The 11267-nt window shown below is 43.8% G+C and overlaps 1 long non-coding RNA gene across 1 annotated transcript; it reads right to left on the bottom strand.

The window, feature by feature from the left end:
- Nucleotides 1-3736: 3736 nt before the first annotated feature.
- LOC308056961 lies at nt 3737-8709 on the bottom strand. The gene is made up of 2 exons (XR_013925043.1): nt 6503-8709; nt 3737-4558 (listed from the first exon to the last, which is right to left on the bottom strand). It is a non-coding gene; the product is annotated as an uncharacterized lncRNA (long non-coding RNA).
- Nucleotides 8710-11267: the final 2558 nt, after the last annotated feature.

Here is an 11267-nt window from a genome sequence, read left to right as displayed (position 1 = left end):
ACCTGTTGGAGCAGGTCTAGAGGAGGGCCATGAAGATGATCAGAGGGCTGGAGCATCTCCGCTACAAAGATAAAGGCAGGCTGACACAGTTGGGGTTGTTCAGCCTGGAGAAGAGAAGGCTCCAGGGAGACCTTATAGCGGCCCTCCAGTACCTTACAGGGGCCTACAAGAAAGCTGGAGAGGGACTTTTTACAATGACATGTAGTGATAGGGGTAATGGCTTTAAGCTGAAAGAGGGCAGATTTACATTAGATATAAGGAAGAAATTGTTTACTGTGAGGGTGGTGAGACACTGGCACAGGCTGCCCAGAGCAGCTGTGGATGCCCCATCCCTGGCAGTGTTCAAGGCCAGGCTGGATGGGGCTTGGAGCAACCTGGTCTAGTGGAAGGTGTCCCTGCCCATGGCAGGGGGTTGGAACTAGGTGATCTTTAAGGTCCATTCTGTGATTCTATGATACCTGTGAAGTGATTCTCCCCCTGCGCTGGGCACTGGTGAGGCCGCCCCTCAAATCCTGTGTTCAGTGTTGGGCCCCTCACTGCAAGAGGGACACTGAGGTGCTGGAGTGTGTCCAGAGATGGGCAGTGGGGCTGGTGAAGGGTCCAGAGCACAGGTCTTATGAGGAGCAGCTTGAACTGGGGTTGTTTAGCCTGTAGAAGAGGAGGCTGAGAGGAGACTTCATTGCTCTCTACAACTATCTGACAGGAGGTTGTGTTGAGGTGGGTGTCAATCTCTTCTCCCAGATAAGAAGTGACAGGATGAGAGGAAATGGCCTCAAGTTGTGCCAGGGGAGATTTAGATTGGTTATTAGGAAAAATTTGTTCACTGAAAGGACTGTCAAGTATTGGGACAGGCTGCCCAGGCAAGTCCCTGGAGATATTTAAAAGACGTGTAGATTGTAGATGTGGCACTTGCTGAATGAGGGGGAAATGAATCTAGCAGGAACCTACTGAGCAGCAGAGTCTGGGCAAGCCAGTCATATCCAGAGCCTTCCTCCTCCTTTTGAAGAAGCAGCTGTGGGGGGTGGGAAACAAAGAGCATCCCTTCTGAAGTCCTTTCCCAGTGTATGAGATTTTTTTTACTGCTTCTTCCCTATATGCAAGAACTGTACCACTTGAGCACTGAGACAGTGACTTCCACAGGTTCACTCTGCTGATCCCTCAGCTGCCCAGCTCTGATGTCCCTCTGTAGCACAGACCCCACCTGTCCTTTCATGTGCTTTTCTGACAAAGCTGGAGGTAAAAACTATAATTAGCACTTTATTTACTGCCCATGAAGGGCCTGCAAAATAAAGTCACTGGGGCTTAGGTGTGACCTCAGTTTCAGAGTCTGCAAATGTTTCCTGCCTGTGTGTGAGGGGAAAAGGGGGCTTAGGAGGAAGGGCAGCACTCTAGAGGGTTCTACAGGATGAGCGGCAGATTTGAACTTCTCACTGGAGTTGAAACTTTTTATAGTATCACTTCTGCTCTGTACCCATGTCTAAATGTAGACTGGAGCTGCATGAAACCGTCTTTCCCACAGCCACCTGGCTTAGTCAGGGAACAAGGCCAAGGGAAAGCCATCAGAGGAGACAAGTGGAGGGTCACAAAAGGGGCTCCAGCAGCCCCTTTTCACAGGCTATTAAAAAACGTAAATTCCCAGGAGGCTGATTTTTCTGCTCACGCCTCCCCACACAAATTCAGAATGAAGTTTTCCATGTGACAGGGGAAACAGGCAGGACAGGAACCCAACTGCTCTCTGAATAGCAGCCATACCATGAATGATTACTTGCTATCTTCATCTGTTGACAAAATGATTTGAATTTGTTTAAATAGCTCCCAGATGGCTAGCTTAACACATAAATCTAATATTCATCCAAGATTCATCACCTCCTCATTGATTTCTTGGTCTAACTACTATATCTAAGTGGTTCCACATCTCAGATCTTTTGTGCATGTTAGGTGAGTAACCACTTGAACTTTCATTGAACTGCTGTTCCTCAGACCATCTCTTCCTGTTACTAAGAAGAAAACTAACTGCTCCTGTGTGTTGATAATAATAATAACAACAACAACAACAATAGATTATGATGATGATGATGCAACAGCTGCAGTGAACAAAAATACCACTTCATGTCTTGGTGTTTCATTAATTCAAGGTTGAATGCCCTAGAAGAGCTGCCAGCCAGTGATCCTGGATTCTGAAATGAAACTCGGCATCTGCGTGTGCCATCATACTCCTGGCTACAGAAAAAAGAAATAAAAGACAACCAACCATATGAGTTTTCATGTAGTTCTGTCCCACTCGTTCACTCTGCGTGCAACAGGCAGGACCGTGCAACAAAGCCTACAAGCTCAGGTTTTCTGTTCAAGTAGAAATAGAAATAACTTGAAAATATGTGGCATTCAGCTAGAAACACAAGACAAATGCACAGTTCAGGAAGCTATTAAAAGAGATGGAATTCAGTACACCGTGATTTTTCAGTTCTTGAGGTATATTATACCAGAGTTGCAAGTTCCAATGTGTATCAATAGACCAGCATTGGTGTAACTTTTAAGTCTATAGTCTATTTAGAAACCACCTGTTAAAAGTTAACTTGCTCTCAGCTCATCTGAACCTTCAGCACATCTGCTGTGCTTATGATATGAAGATGCTAGTGGAACATACCTCTTTTCTCTACCAGGTTATCCACATATAAAACAAAAGCAACTTCATGAAGCATGAAAACAGTTTCATTAAGGGCAACTGAACAACTACAGTCCATTTGATTATGCAGAATGGAATCATTGGTCCAAAGAAATGCTGAACTCCAGCATTCTTTAGAATGAATTTTTGAAATCTAGCCCTATGTTCCTTGACCTCTAATCTATATCGAACCTCAGTTCAATATCTATTCACTTTTGCAGCTCAAGATCTCCAGCTGCAACCACTCTGCAGCATCCTGAAATAACCTGGGGGTCAGGGACCCAATACACCACGTTACTCAGTAATGAGATTAGGGGACTGCTAGGAAAGGCATTCAAGTTATGGGCATAAGAACAAGGTGCTGGAAGATAAGAAAAGACATGAATTTATAGCACACCACTTGCTTCATGTGCCATAAAAGCCTACAGTAAATGTGAAGCAGCTTTTCCTGCTCTGAGTGAGAAAAAAGTGCTCTGTGTTCACGGTGGGCTGTACACATGGACATGTGCACTCCTGTGAGTTTACTTCACACCCTGCCTCACCTTGCAATAACTTGTTTGGGTGCCACACTGCAGACCAAGGATCTCTACTGGTATCTTACTAAGACCTCCTGAAGCACATTTAGTCTAGTTGCAGTTGGTCTGGTCCTGATCGACCTTCCTACAGAAAGAAATGTTTTGTAAATTTTGCTAGACAAAAAGGGAAATTTACCAGTGGTTGGGATTTACAGTTTTCTCTCTTACCGGGGACTTCTTGGAAGGGAGAGAAGGATTTTGTATTTTCTGTTTGCTTAATATAATCGGAAACATAAATGAAGTCACGTGCAAGATACTATATGCTTTTGCCTTGTCAAGATTAAGCACTGCAGATTTTGGTATGAGGTACATGTACTGCAGTTCAAATCACTCATCTCAGGTTCCTACCATGGAAATGGTTCATGACATCGATAACTTGTTCAGCATCTGTGTTTATCTCAGAACCAGACATACTTGGCTTGTATCCCTGGTTTAATTACAAAATTAAATCATTTAATCCTTCATAATAAGAGAATCACTAAGAGCTCATTTTCTTCTGGCTAAGCTTTCATAACTCAAAAACTTCAGTGGAATTTAGACAAATGAATCATAAGGGGAAAAAACGTTGAGAACTTGTATTCATAAGGTGTGAGGTTTCACCAAGAGGAAATGGGGCCAAACGCTGTTCGTCATGTGTATTGAGTTTGTTCATCAAGGGCAGGATGCAGTCTTAAAATACTCTATCACTATGGGATACACATCTCATTTAGGCATGCCAGTCAGTCATATGGTGTAATCCTCATTTCTGAAAAACAGACCCATGTTAAAATCAGCTTTCTCAGTTATTTAGAAAATGCAGCCACAGTACCTCTGACTGACTACAGGCAATTTAAAGAAGCTGGCTTTGCCATTTACCCCTCTCCAGGGAATGCCACTATTCACACTATATATGGGTCCTGTGCCTCACCCCCTTGTGCTAACATAGCTCCACAGACTGATGTGACAAAGGGGAGAATCACCCTCATGCACGCTAACATAAACCCTTAGATAGAGGATCCTATGCACTGTGTAAAAGAGACCTTCCCTGCTTGGTAGCAATGAACTAGAACCATAACAACCTGACAAGAGTCGTGGAGTGGAACCTGAGTGCATGAATGGGCTGATGGGGCTTTCTGCTGCTGACAAGCAGAAGTGGGACATCTTATTACAAGAAGACTTTTTTGTGTGTGTTTTCTGTATATAAAAGGGTTTACCTGTGGTTGGCAGAAGTGCAAACTCTGTTCCAGAAACATACGGACAAGTTTTGAGCAGGGAGAACCAGAAGAATGCCATTTGCCATGATCAAATTGTCATGGTATCTGGAGTGTTTGGGTCGACATAGCTGCAGAGAATAAGAACAGCATGTCTAAGACTCATCTTACCTACCCCATATTCACACCAAAATAACTTCAAATACACATCAAAATAAATCCTTGCTGATTTACACCAGCTTTACAGAGACCAGCCCCCAAACTGGGGATGTCACCCACATCCCAATGTCATGATTGTCAGTATATCCTGACTGGGGAAGCTGAGGTGCAGTCTAAAAGCATGTATAATCACATTAACTGAATCAGACATTAGCAGAAAAACGACTTCTCATTAAATAATTAGAGCCCTGTGGAAAAAACAGTGTGCTTCATATTTTCCGCCAATTTCTATGCAGTTTGGAACACCTTGCATCCAAAGAAAATTGTGCTCTAATCACCCAGCCTTGTGTGGATGTCATGCCCTCTAACACATGCAAACACCTTATCAAGTTATCACAGCATATCCTTTCAAGGACTCTGAAGGCAGCTGCCACCCACGATGGGCTCTTGCTGCCTGTAGCATTCCAGGCGCTCACACCTCACTTAATACAGTAACAAAGACAGCTTGGCTGCCATGCAGCCTACAGTGTGCTATTACAGCTGCGAAACAGCTAACTTTGGCAGCCATATATCATTGAGGCTTTGTTTCAAAAACTCTCAGAATAGCTTTTCACCATGAAGCCACTAGTGTTATGCCCATAAATTGGCACAAGTGAGCAGAGTGTCTGGTGTAGGGCTAAAAGCGATGGACTGGGCTTTGGGGTTGATCAAAACAAGATGGAAACCAAAACACCACCACACAGGTACAGCAATAGTAGTCATTTAACAGCAGCTCCTTCCTGGATGGCAAAGTTTTGCAGCTCTTGAATCAATAAATGTGTTTGGGGTCTTGTCATTTTAAGATCTAAATAAACGACTGGACAAACCCAGGCTAGCTGCTGCAAGTCAGTAGGCTGAAGGCGAACTGTTCTGAAATGGGACAGAAGTAATGCATGTTGAAACCTGGGTCTATTTTCACAGAGCAGGGCTCTGCTGGTTGTTGCCTTCAGGATATAACAAACAAACAAACAAAAAAAACAACCAAAAAACCACAACCCCACTTTTTGTAGGGGGGAGGTAGGTAGTCGTCAGAGAGAAAATGGGTCAGATATTACAAACCAGCACCAACATATAAAACTCCACCTGCACTGAGTATGAGGAAAAGACTAAGGCTCAGAGTACTGTCGCATCCTTGCAGACCAGGCTAGTATTTTCTATGACTGTTATTCAGCACAGACAGCAAAAGTAAGTTGTAAGGGCATTCCCTCCCCAGGGATGTGCCTCTCCCAGCACAGACAGCACTGTGGCTGAGAGGCGAGCCTGCAAGAGAGCTTTTCCTCAGGACTTCGTTCTCCAAGCAGGGGAGTGACAGTCATACAGTCTTAAGCATTCCGCATGTCTGGGCAGCTGTCAGGCAGTGAATAAGGGAAGCAAGTGAATAAGCTGCGATTGTTAGGAAAAATTCAGCTGACTAACTTTTTAAATCATCTTAGCAATCTAGAGCTCTACTGTGGCTTTAAGACATGACCTGGACCAGAGCGGGCATGCACTGAGTGTGTGAGTGTTTATTTTTGTATATGTGTGTGTGTATGTGCACGAGACCAGCCTTCCTCAGGACAGTGCAGCTGAGCCACACCACAGTCAGCTGGGGCAGGATACACCCATGTGGCATCCCACCATTTCCAGTGATAGCTGGGGCAGTGGTTCCACCTTTCCCACCCTCTCTGGGCGGTGACTCACTCCTTTGCAAACAGGAGAAAGCTCACTCTCTCCTGGTCTTTCTATATACACATGTATGAGGACACACGCTTACATGCACATGTGAGTGCATGCAGCCTTTCATAATCCAGTCCAGACATTTTTAGCAATAAAATCAGCATTGACCAAAACCAAAATAACTATCTTGTGCTGGAGAATCCTTATAATTGCAGTTTTACCTTGACTCAGAAGGTGATCTTGCCTCTACAGGCCTCAGGAGGAGTGGACTCCCTTGCTTTTAGGTTAACACTCTTCTGTATTTACTTTTCATATTCCCTGACACTGCATGTAGAACGGACTAAACCGGTAGGTGTTTCATGTGTACTTTCTCAGCATATCCTTCCTTAAACAGACTTATACAAAATACAAGTGAATGCTTAAAGAAAGATAAACTTATAAAATATTATAAAATATAACACAGGTATTTTAGGAAATGTCAGAAACCAGGTTTCTTTTATGGTCTTGATTTGATCCCTTTTTCTTCTGTCTTTGATCAATGATGACACTTTTACAGTTTTTGATGTTACATTTCACAGGATCATTTTCCTGCTGATCACTAGCTGTCACTGCGCTTTAGGTTAGCACTACAAAAGGGACTTGTAAGTGCAAAGGGGATTAAGATTGAAAAAGACTGAATTTGGGTCCTAACTCCTAATTTCTGTTGTCTGACTTTTCTGTTTCAGCATCATTAAGCTTCCTTTAAGTGGTTGTTGTCTTGAAAAATCAAGAGGAGTAGCAACATCACTGGTAGAGTACAGCAAAACTGGCAGCTGGCATCCGAAGTTGTTCAGAGGTTGGCAGAGACATAACTCTGCCTCAGTGAACTTTCTAGGCACAGAGCAGAGGGCAGGAACATGGAGCCAGAGAAGTGGAGGTGGCACTGCCACTTTTAGCTTCAGCCTGTTCTAAAGCTGGCTTGCGTGATAATGTAAACATCTGTGAAAATAATTACAGGAGTGGATGTCTGGCAGTCCTGCATCCAGGCTCTGCCTTAAATCAGGCACAAGAAGTGAAGGACTCACAGCTAGAAACCAGAATAAGCTACTTGCCTAGATGAATTTTGTGGCCAAAAAGGAGCCCTGTTTTTAAACAAAACATTTGGGCACATCAGCCTCAAGACCACTCACTGCAGCTTCCTGTGGCATTTATTTTTATTGCAACAAATGAAGCAGGTCACTTGACACAAGGAGTCGAAGTTGTTTTGTGAACGCTGTGCATCTTGTACAATAACTGAGTCAGAGGTACATGGAGAAGTTCATCAGTACACCTACTGCCTTCACAAGTGTCACCACAAAAATGCCAGCGCCTCTTCCTTGTTCAGCACATCAGAGTAGATAAAGCAGATTCTAAAACCCTTTGACTGTGGTATGAAAATACAAACACATGCAAATATAGGAAGCAGCTAGTAAATGTGTGTTAAAAAATATAAATTAATAAAACTTTATAGTCCTACCACAGTAAACTGCTGAAGCTTTCATCTCCCAGACCAAACCAACAGAGTGGTTTCACTGGTGAAGAAAAGATACGTCCAAGTTGCTTTCTCATTGTTTTCTCCTGGGAAAGAAAGCGACATGCCAAACTCTCCTGCCTGGCAAGGTCACCGGTCCAAAGCCATGGTAAATCTGAGTTTTGGACGCTCTCTGGCAGTTGGTGAAATTTAGCAGCTTTACAGGTCAAGGATTTTATACATTGGCAGCATTGAGGTTGCTTTAGATTTGCATGTTGCATGGCTGGGAGTTGTGAGCAACACAGACATGTCTCCAAAGGTATGCATACTTTCATGAGGTTCCTGTTGATTTAGGAAGCCATCTGTGTGCTTCCCCTTTGGGAGCAGAGCAAGTGCAAAACAGTGAAATCAGTGAATTAACCTTCAGGAGGGAGGAGCTCTCTGGAGGACACAATAGAGGTTAATAACCTTTCTCTGCAGTCCTCTTCTCTTGAGAACTCTGTGCTGACACCTTGCTCCTGCAATGTACAATGAAGGCAGAAATAAGGATGTCTGCCAGATAGTAATGGACCCTTATTATGAACCATTTGTGCGTCTGTTTTGCTATTCACCAGACCCTGACAGCAGGGCAGAGGAGGAAATGGTGGCATCATTGTGTGTGCCTGAATACGAACACGTTGATCTCATTCCCGATGTAATATTACCAGATAGTCTGATATGTGCTGCCAGGTTCAAATCCAAATAACAATTCCTTGTGGATGGCAAGCATTCAGAAAGATACATGACTTTTGTCAGGTTTGGTCAGTGATTTTGAACCAAATAAATTTGGTTCCAACTTAATTTATCCAAAGCAGTGAGTATCAAATAGTTCACAACTGAAAGAGAGATTTAGTTCCCTGAACTATCCTGAAAACTTCCAATTCTCCTCTTCTTCAACAGTTTATCTGATGCTGCATAGGTATACAGGGTCTCCTGCTGCAGAGAAGGCAACACACTCTCCATGTCATTAATTTAGTTCCTTTCAGAGGTAAATTATTTTCAAAATATTAAAGTGTTGTTACAGTGATGTTTTACTTGCTAGTTTTGTTACTGAAAGCCCTGTGGTTACATTAGGGGCGTACACAGGCAACCCCAGGGCAGGGACCTCCAGTTTGGACCTGTGATCTAGTCCTGCCCTCCTCCTGGGGCCTCTGCCCCCCAAGGCAGACTGGAGGAGGTCACATATGAGCCCATACCAAGGCTCCTCAAAGAAGGAGGAAGGTCTGCAAAAAAATTGACCCCATATATTACAAGAAACCCTGCAGATGGCATTGTAGCTACTAAGTTAGCTTAAGCAGCCAGGTAGTATTATGCATATAATTGTGTCTTTTTCTCTGATCATGCACTTCTGCTGCCTTTACATTTACTGTGATGGCTGTGGTTGAAGTGTTGGTTTCACTTTTGCTTAGCTCTTTGACTTGACTTTGTTTATCCCTCCTCCCTTGATGCTGTACTGGCTGGGATGTGTACACAGTACCTTAAAAATTTACCTGCTTCGTCAAAAGAAGGATATTCCTACTGAATTTAGGTTTGATAAATGCTGCATTCCAATGAATCGTAATGACACACCAACTGCAACCTCAGAAGCTGTCTCCAAACTGTTGCAGCTAATAACACACTGTAATTAGCACATAAGGTAGCATGCCTTTTTGGGTCCACTCTCCCTACAGAAATAGGATTTTAAGGAGTAAAGCCTGCATTTCTTGAAATTACAATAGCATAAGGGCAGAGGGAAGAGGCCATGCTTCAAATTGCTGCACCATCAGGAGGCAGATGTCCTACCTCTTTGCTGTAAAGGACTGAGGACTTGAACGTTGGTCCTTGGACTTCATGAAAGTAAAAAAGTGGTGGGCATTATTGTGTCCATCAGTTGATTCAGGGGGGATGTCTGCACTTGCTGGGTGGCAGGTTGTTGGATTACACCTGAATGCAGAAACTCTGTAGTTACACGTGTCCAAAAATGTTCAAAAAAAATGTGCTGAAGGAAATCATGGGCTGGATCCTGACTCTCAGATGTTGCAGCACTTGGCAGAAAAGCAGCATTTGTGTTGTAGTCAAAACTTTCTGCTTGAAGAAGCCAGATATCTGCAGAATGTCCCCAGGGTCCAGAGAGAGCACACCCAGCAGTGAAGGCTGCTCTGTAAGTGCGGGGAATTACCGGGAAATAAACCCCCTGTTCCCTTCCTGACATGAGCAGCGCAAGGAGAAGCAGAAGGGTGGATCCCAGTGCCAAACTAAAACTTGCACTGAGATTTATGCCATGTTATTCAGCAACAGCATATGTGCTGCTTATAAAGAGTGGAAGTGCACTCAGGGGACCATGGGAGGAAGGCTTTCCCATCAGAGCTCATCTGCCTCTGCAAAATACAACCCTTTTTTCCTCTGCTGTTTTGCAGCCAAAGGGAAGGACAAGGAGGCTGGACAATGCCAAAAGAATCGCATGTTTGTAGCTCTTTTATTACATGGCACACACAGCAGAGCACATCCTGACACAGATTTCATTTTTTCTGTTCCCCAGTCTGTTTTCCTTCCCTGAATGTTAAGGCTATGAAATCAATAACAGATGACAAGTGGGTTTAATTTGTGAAGTAAGAGGAATGTAAGCCTATCTGAGTAGTTAACAATTAACAGTTCCAGACTGAGAGCAGGATTTTGTTCGTGTCAGAAACCACCTGGGGCCATTTGCTTTGCACTAATGTATACAGAGATCTGGAATGTACCACCTTATTATCCTGGTGCTGATCAGTACATGCACAAACATTCACATTTAGAGTAAATCCAGTTATGTCTGGATGCCTTTCTCCTCTGCTTTATGCAATTATGCTGTTTAGTCATGAATCACAGGTCTTCTGATTAAGGCTCAAGGTCAGGCAACGTGGGATGGAAGCTGACCAAACTTCTAGCTAAAGGCCTTTAAAACCATCAGTTGTTTACAGGAATTGCCATGCACTTTCCTGAAAGAACCAGATGGACAGATCTAGCATTAACAGAACAAATTTAATTCCTCTAATTTCTCCCACATTCTTGCAGGCAGTTTCCTCTAACTGAGGAATTAGAGGTCACACACCAGCTGCCTGCTGCACTGCTTCAGCCATGCTTTCCCAGCCTCCAGCCCTGCGCTCCTCTGTGGCAGAGGCGACCAACTGTAGCACAGTCTGAGGCTCTGAAAGCCAGCAGCTCTTTGGCACCTGGGTTCATCCTTCAAAAAGACACAGTATGTTTTCCTCACTTCGTGTGGTAGTGCTGGTTTAGTACACACAGAAAAAGGGGATATTGCTGGGAAATGCTGTATTTCTTCATTTACTTTCACATCTAGGACAGAATAACTTTTCTTGTGAATTTCAAGGGACTGCCACTGAGGTACACAGCCTCTGATAACTGGTGGTCTCCTGTAATTCCTGTACCTGTTTGGACTCTGTGGTGGCCAGTGTTTTGAGGAACCTTCTTGCCACAGCCCC

This window comes from Falco punctatus (genome assembly GCF_963210335.1).
Source record: "Falco punctatus genome assembly, chromosome: Z".
NCBI classification, from domain to species: Eukaryota; Metazoa; Chordata; class Aves; order Falconiformes; family Falconidae; genus Falco; species Falco punctatus.
Note: the sequence above shows the minus strand (reverse complement) of the source record. Positions and strands in the feature narration are given on the sequence as shown.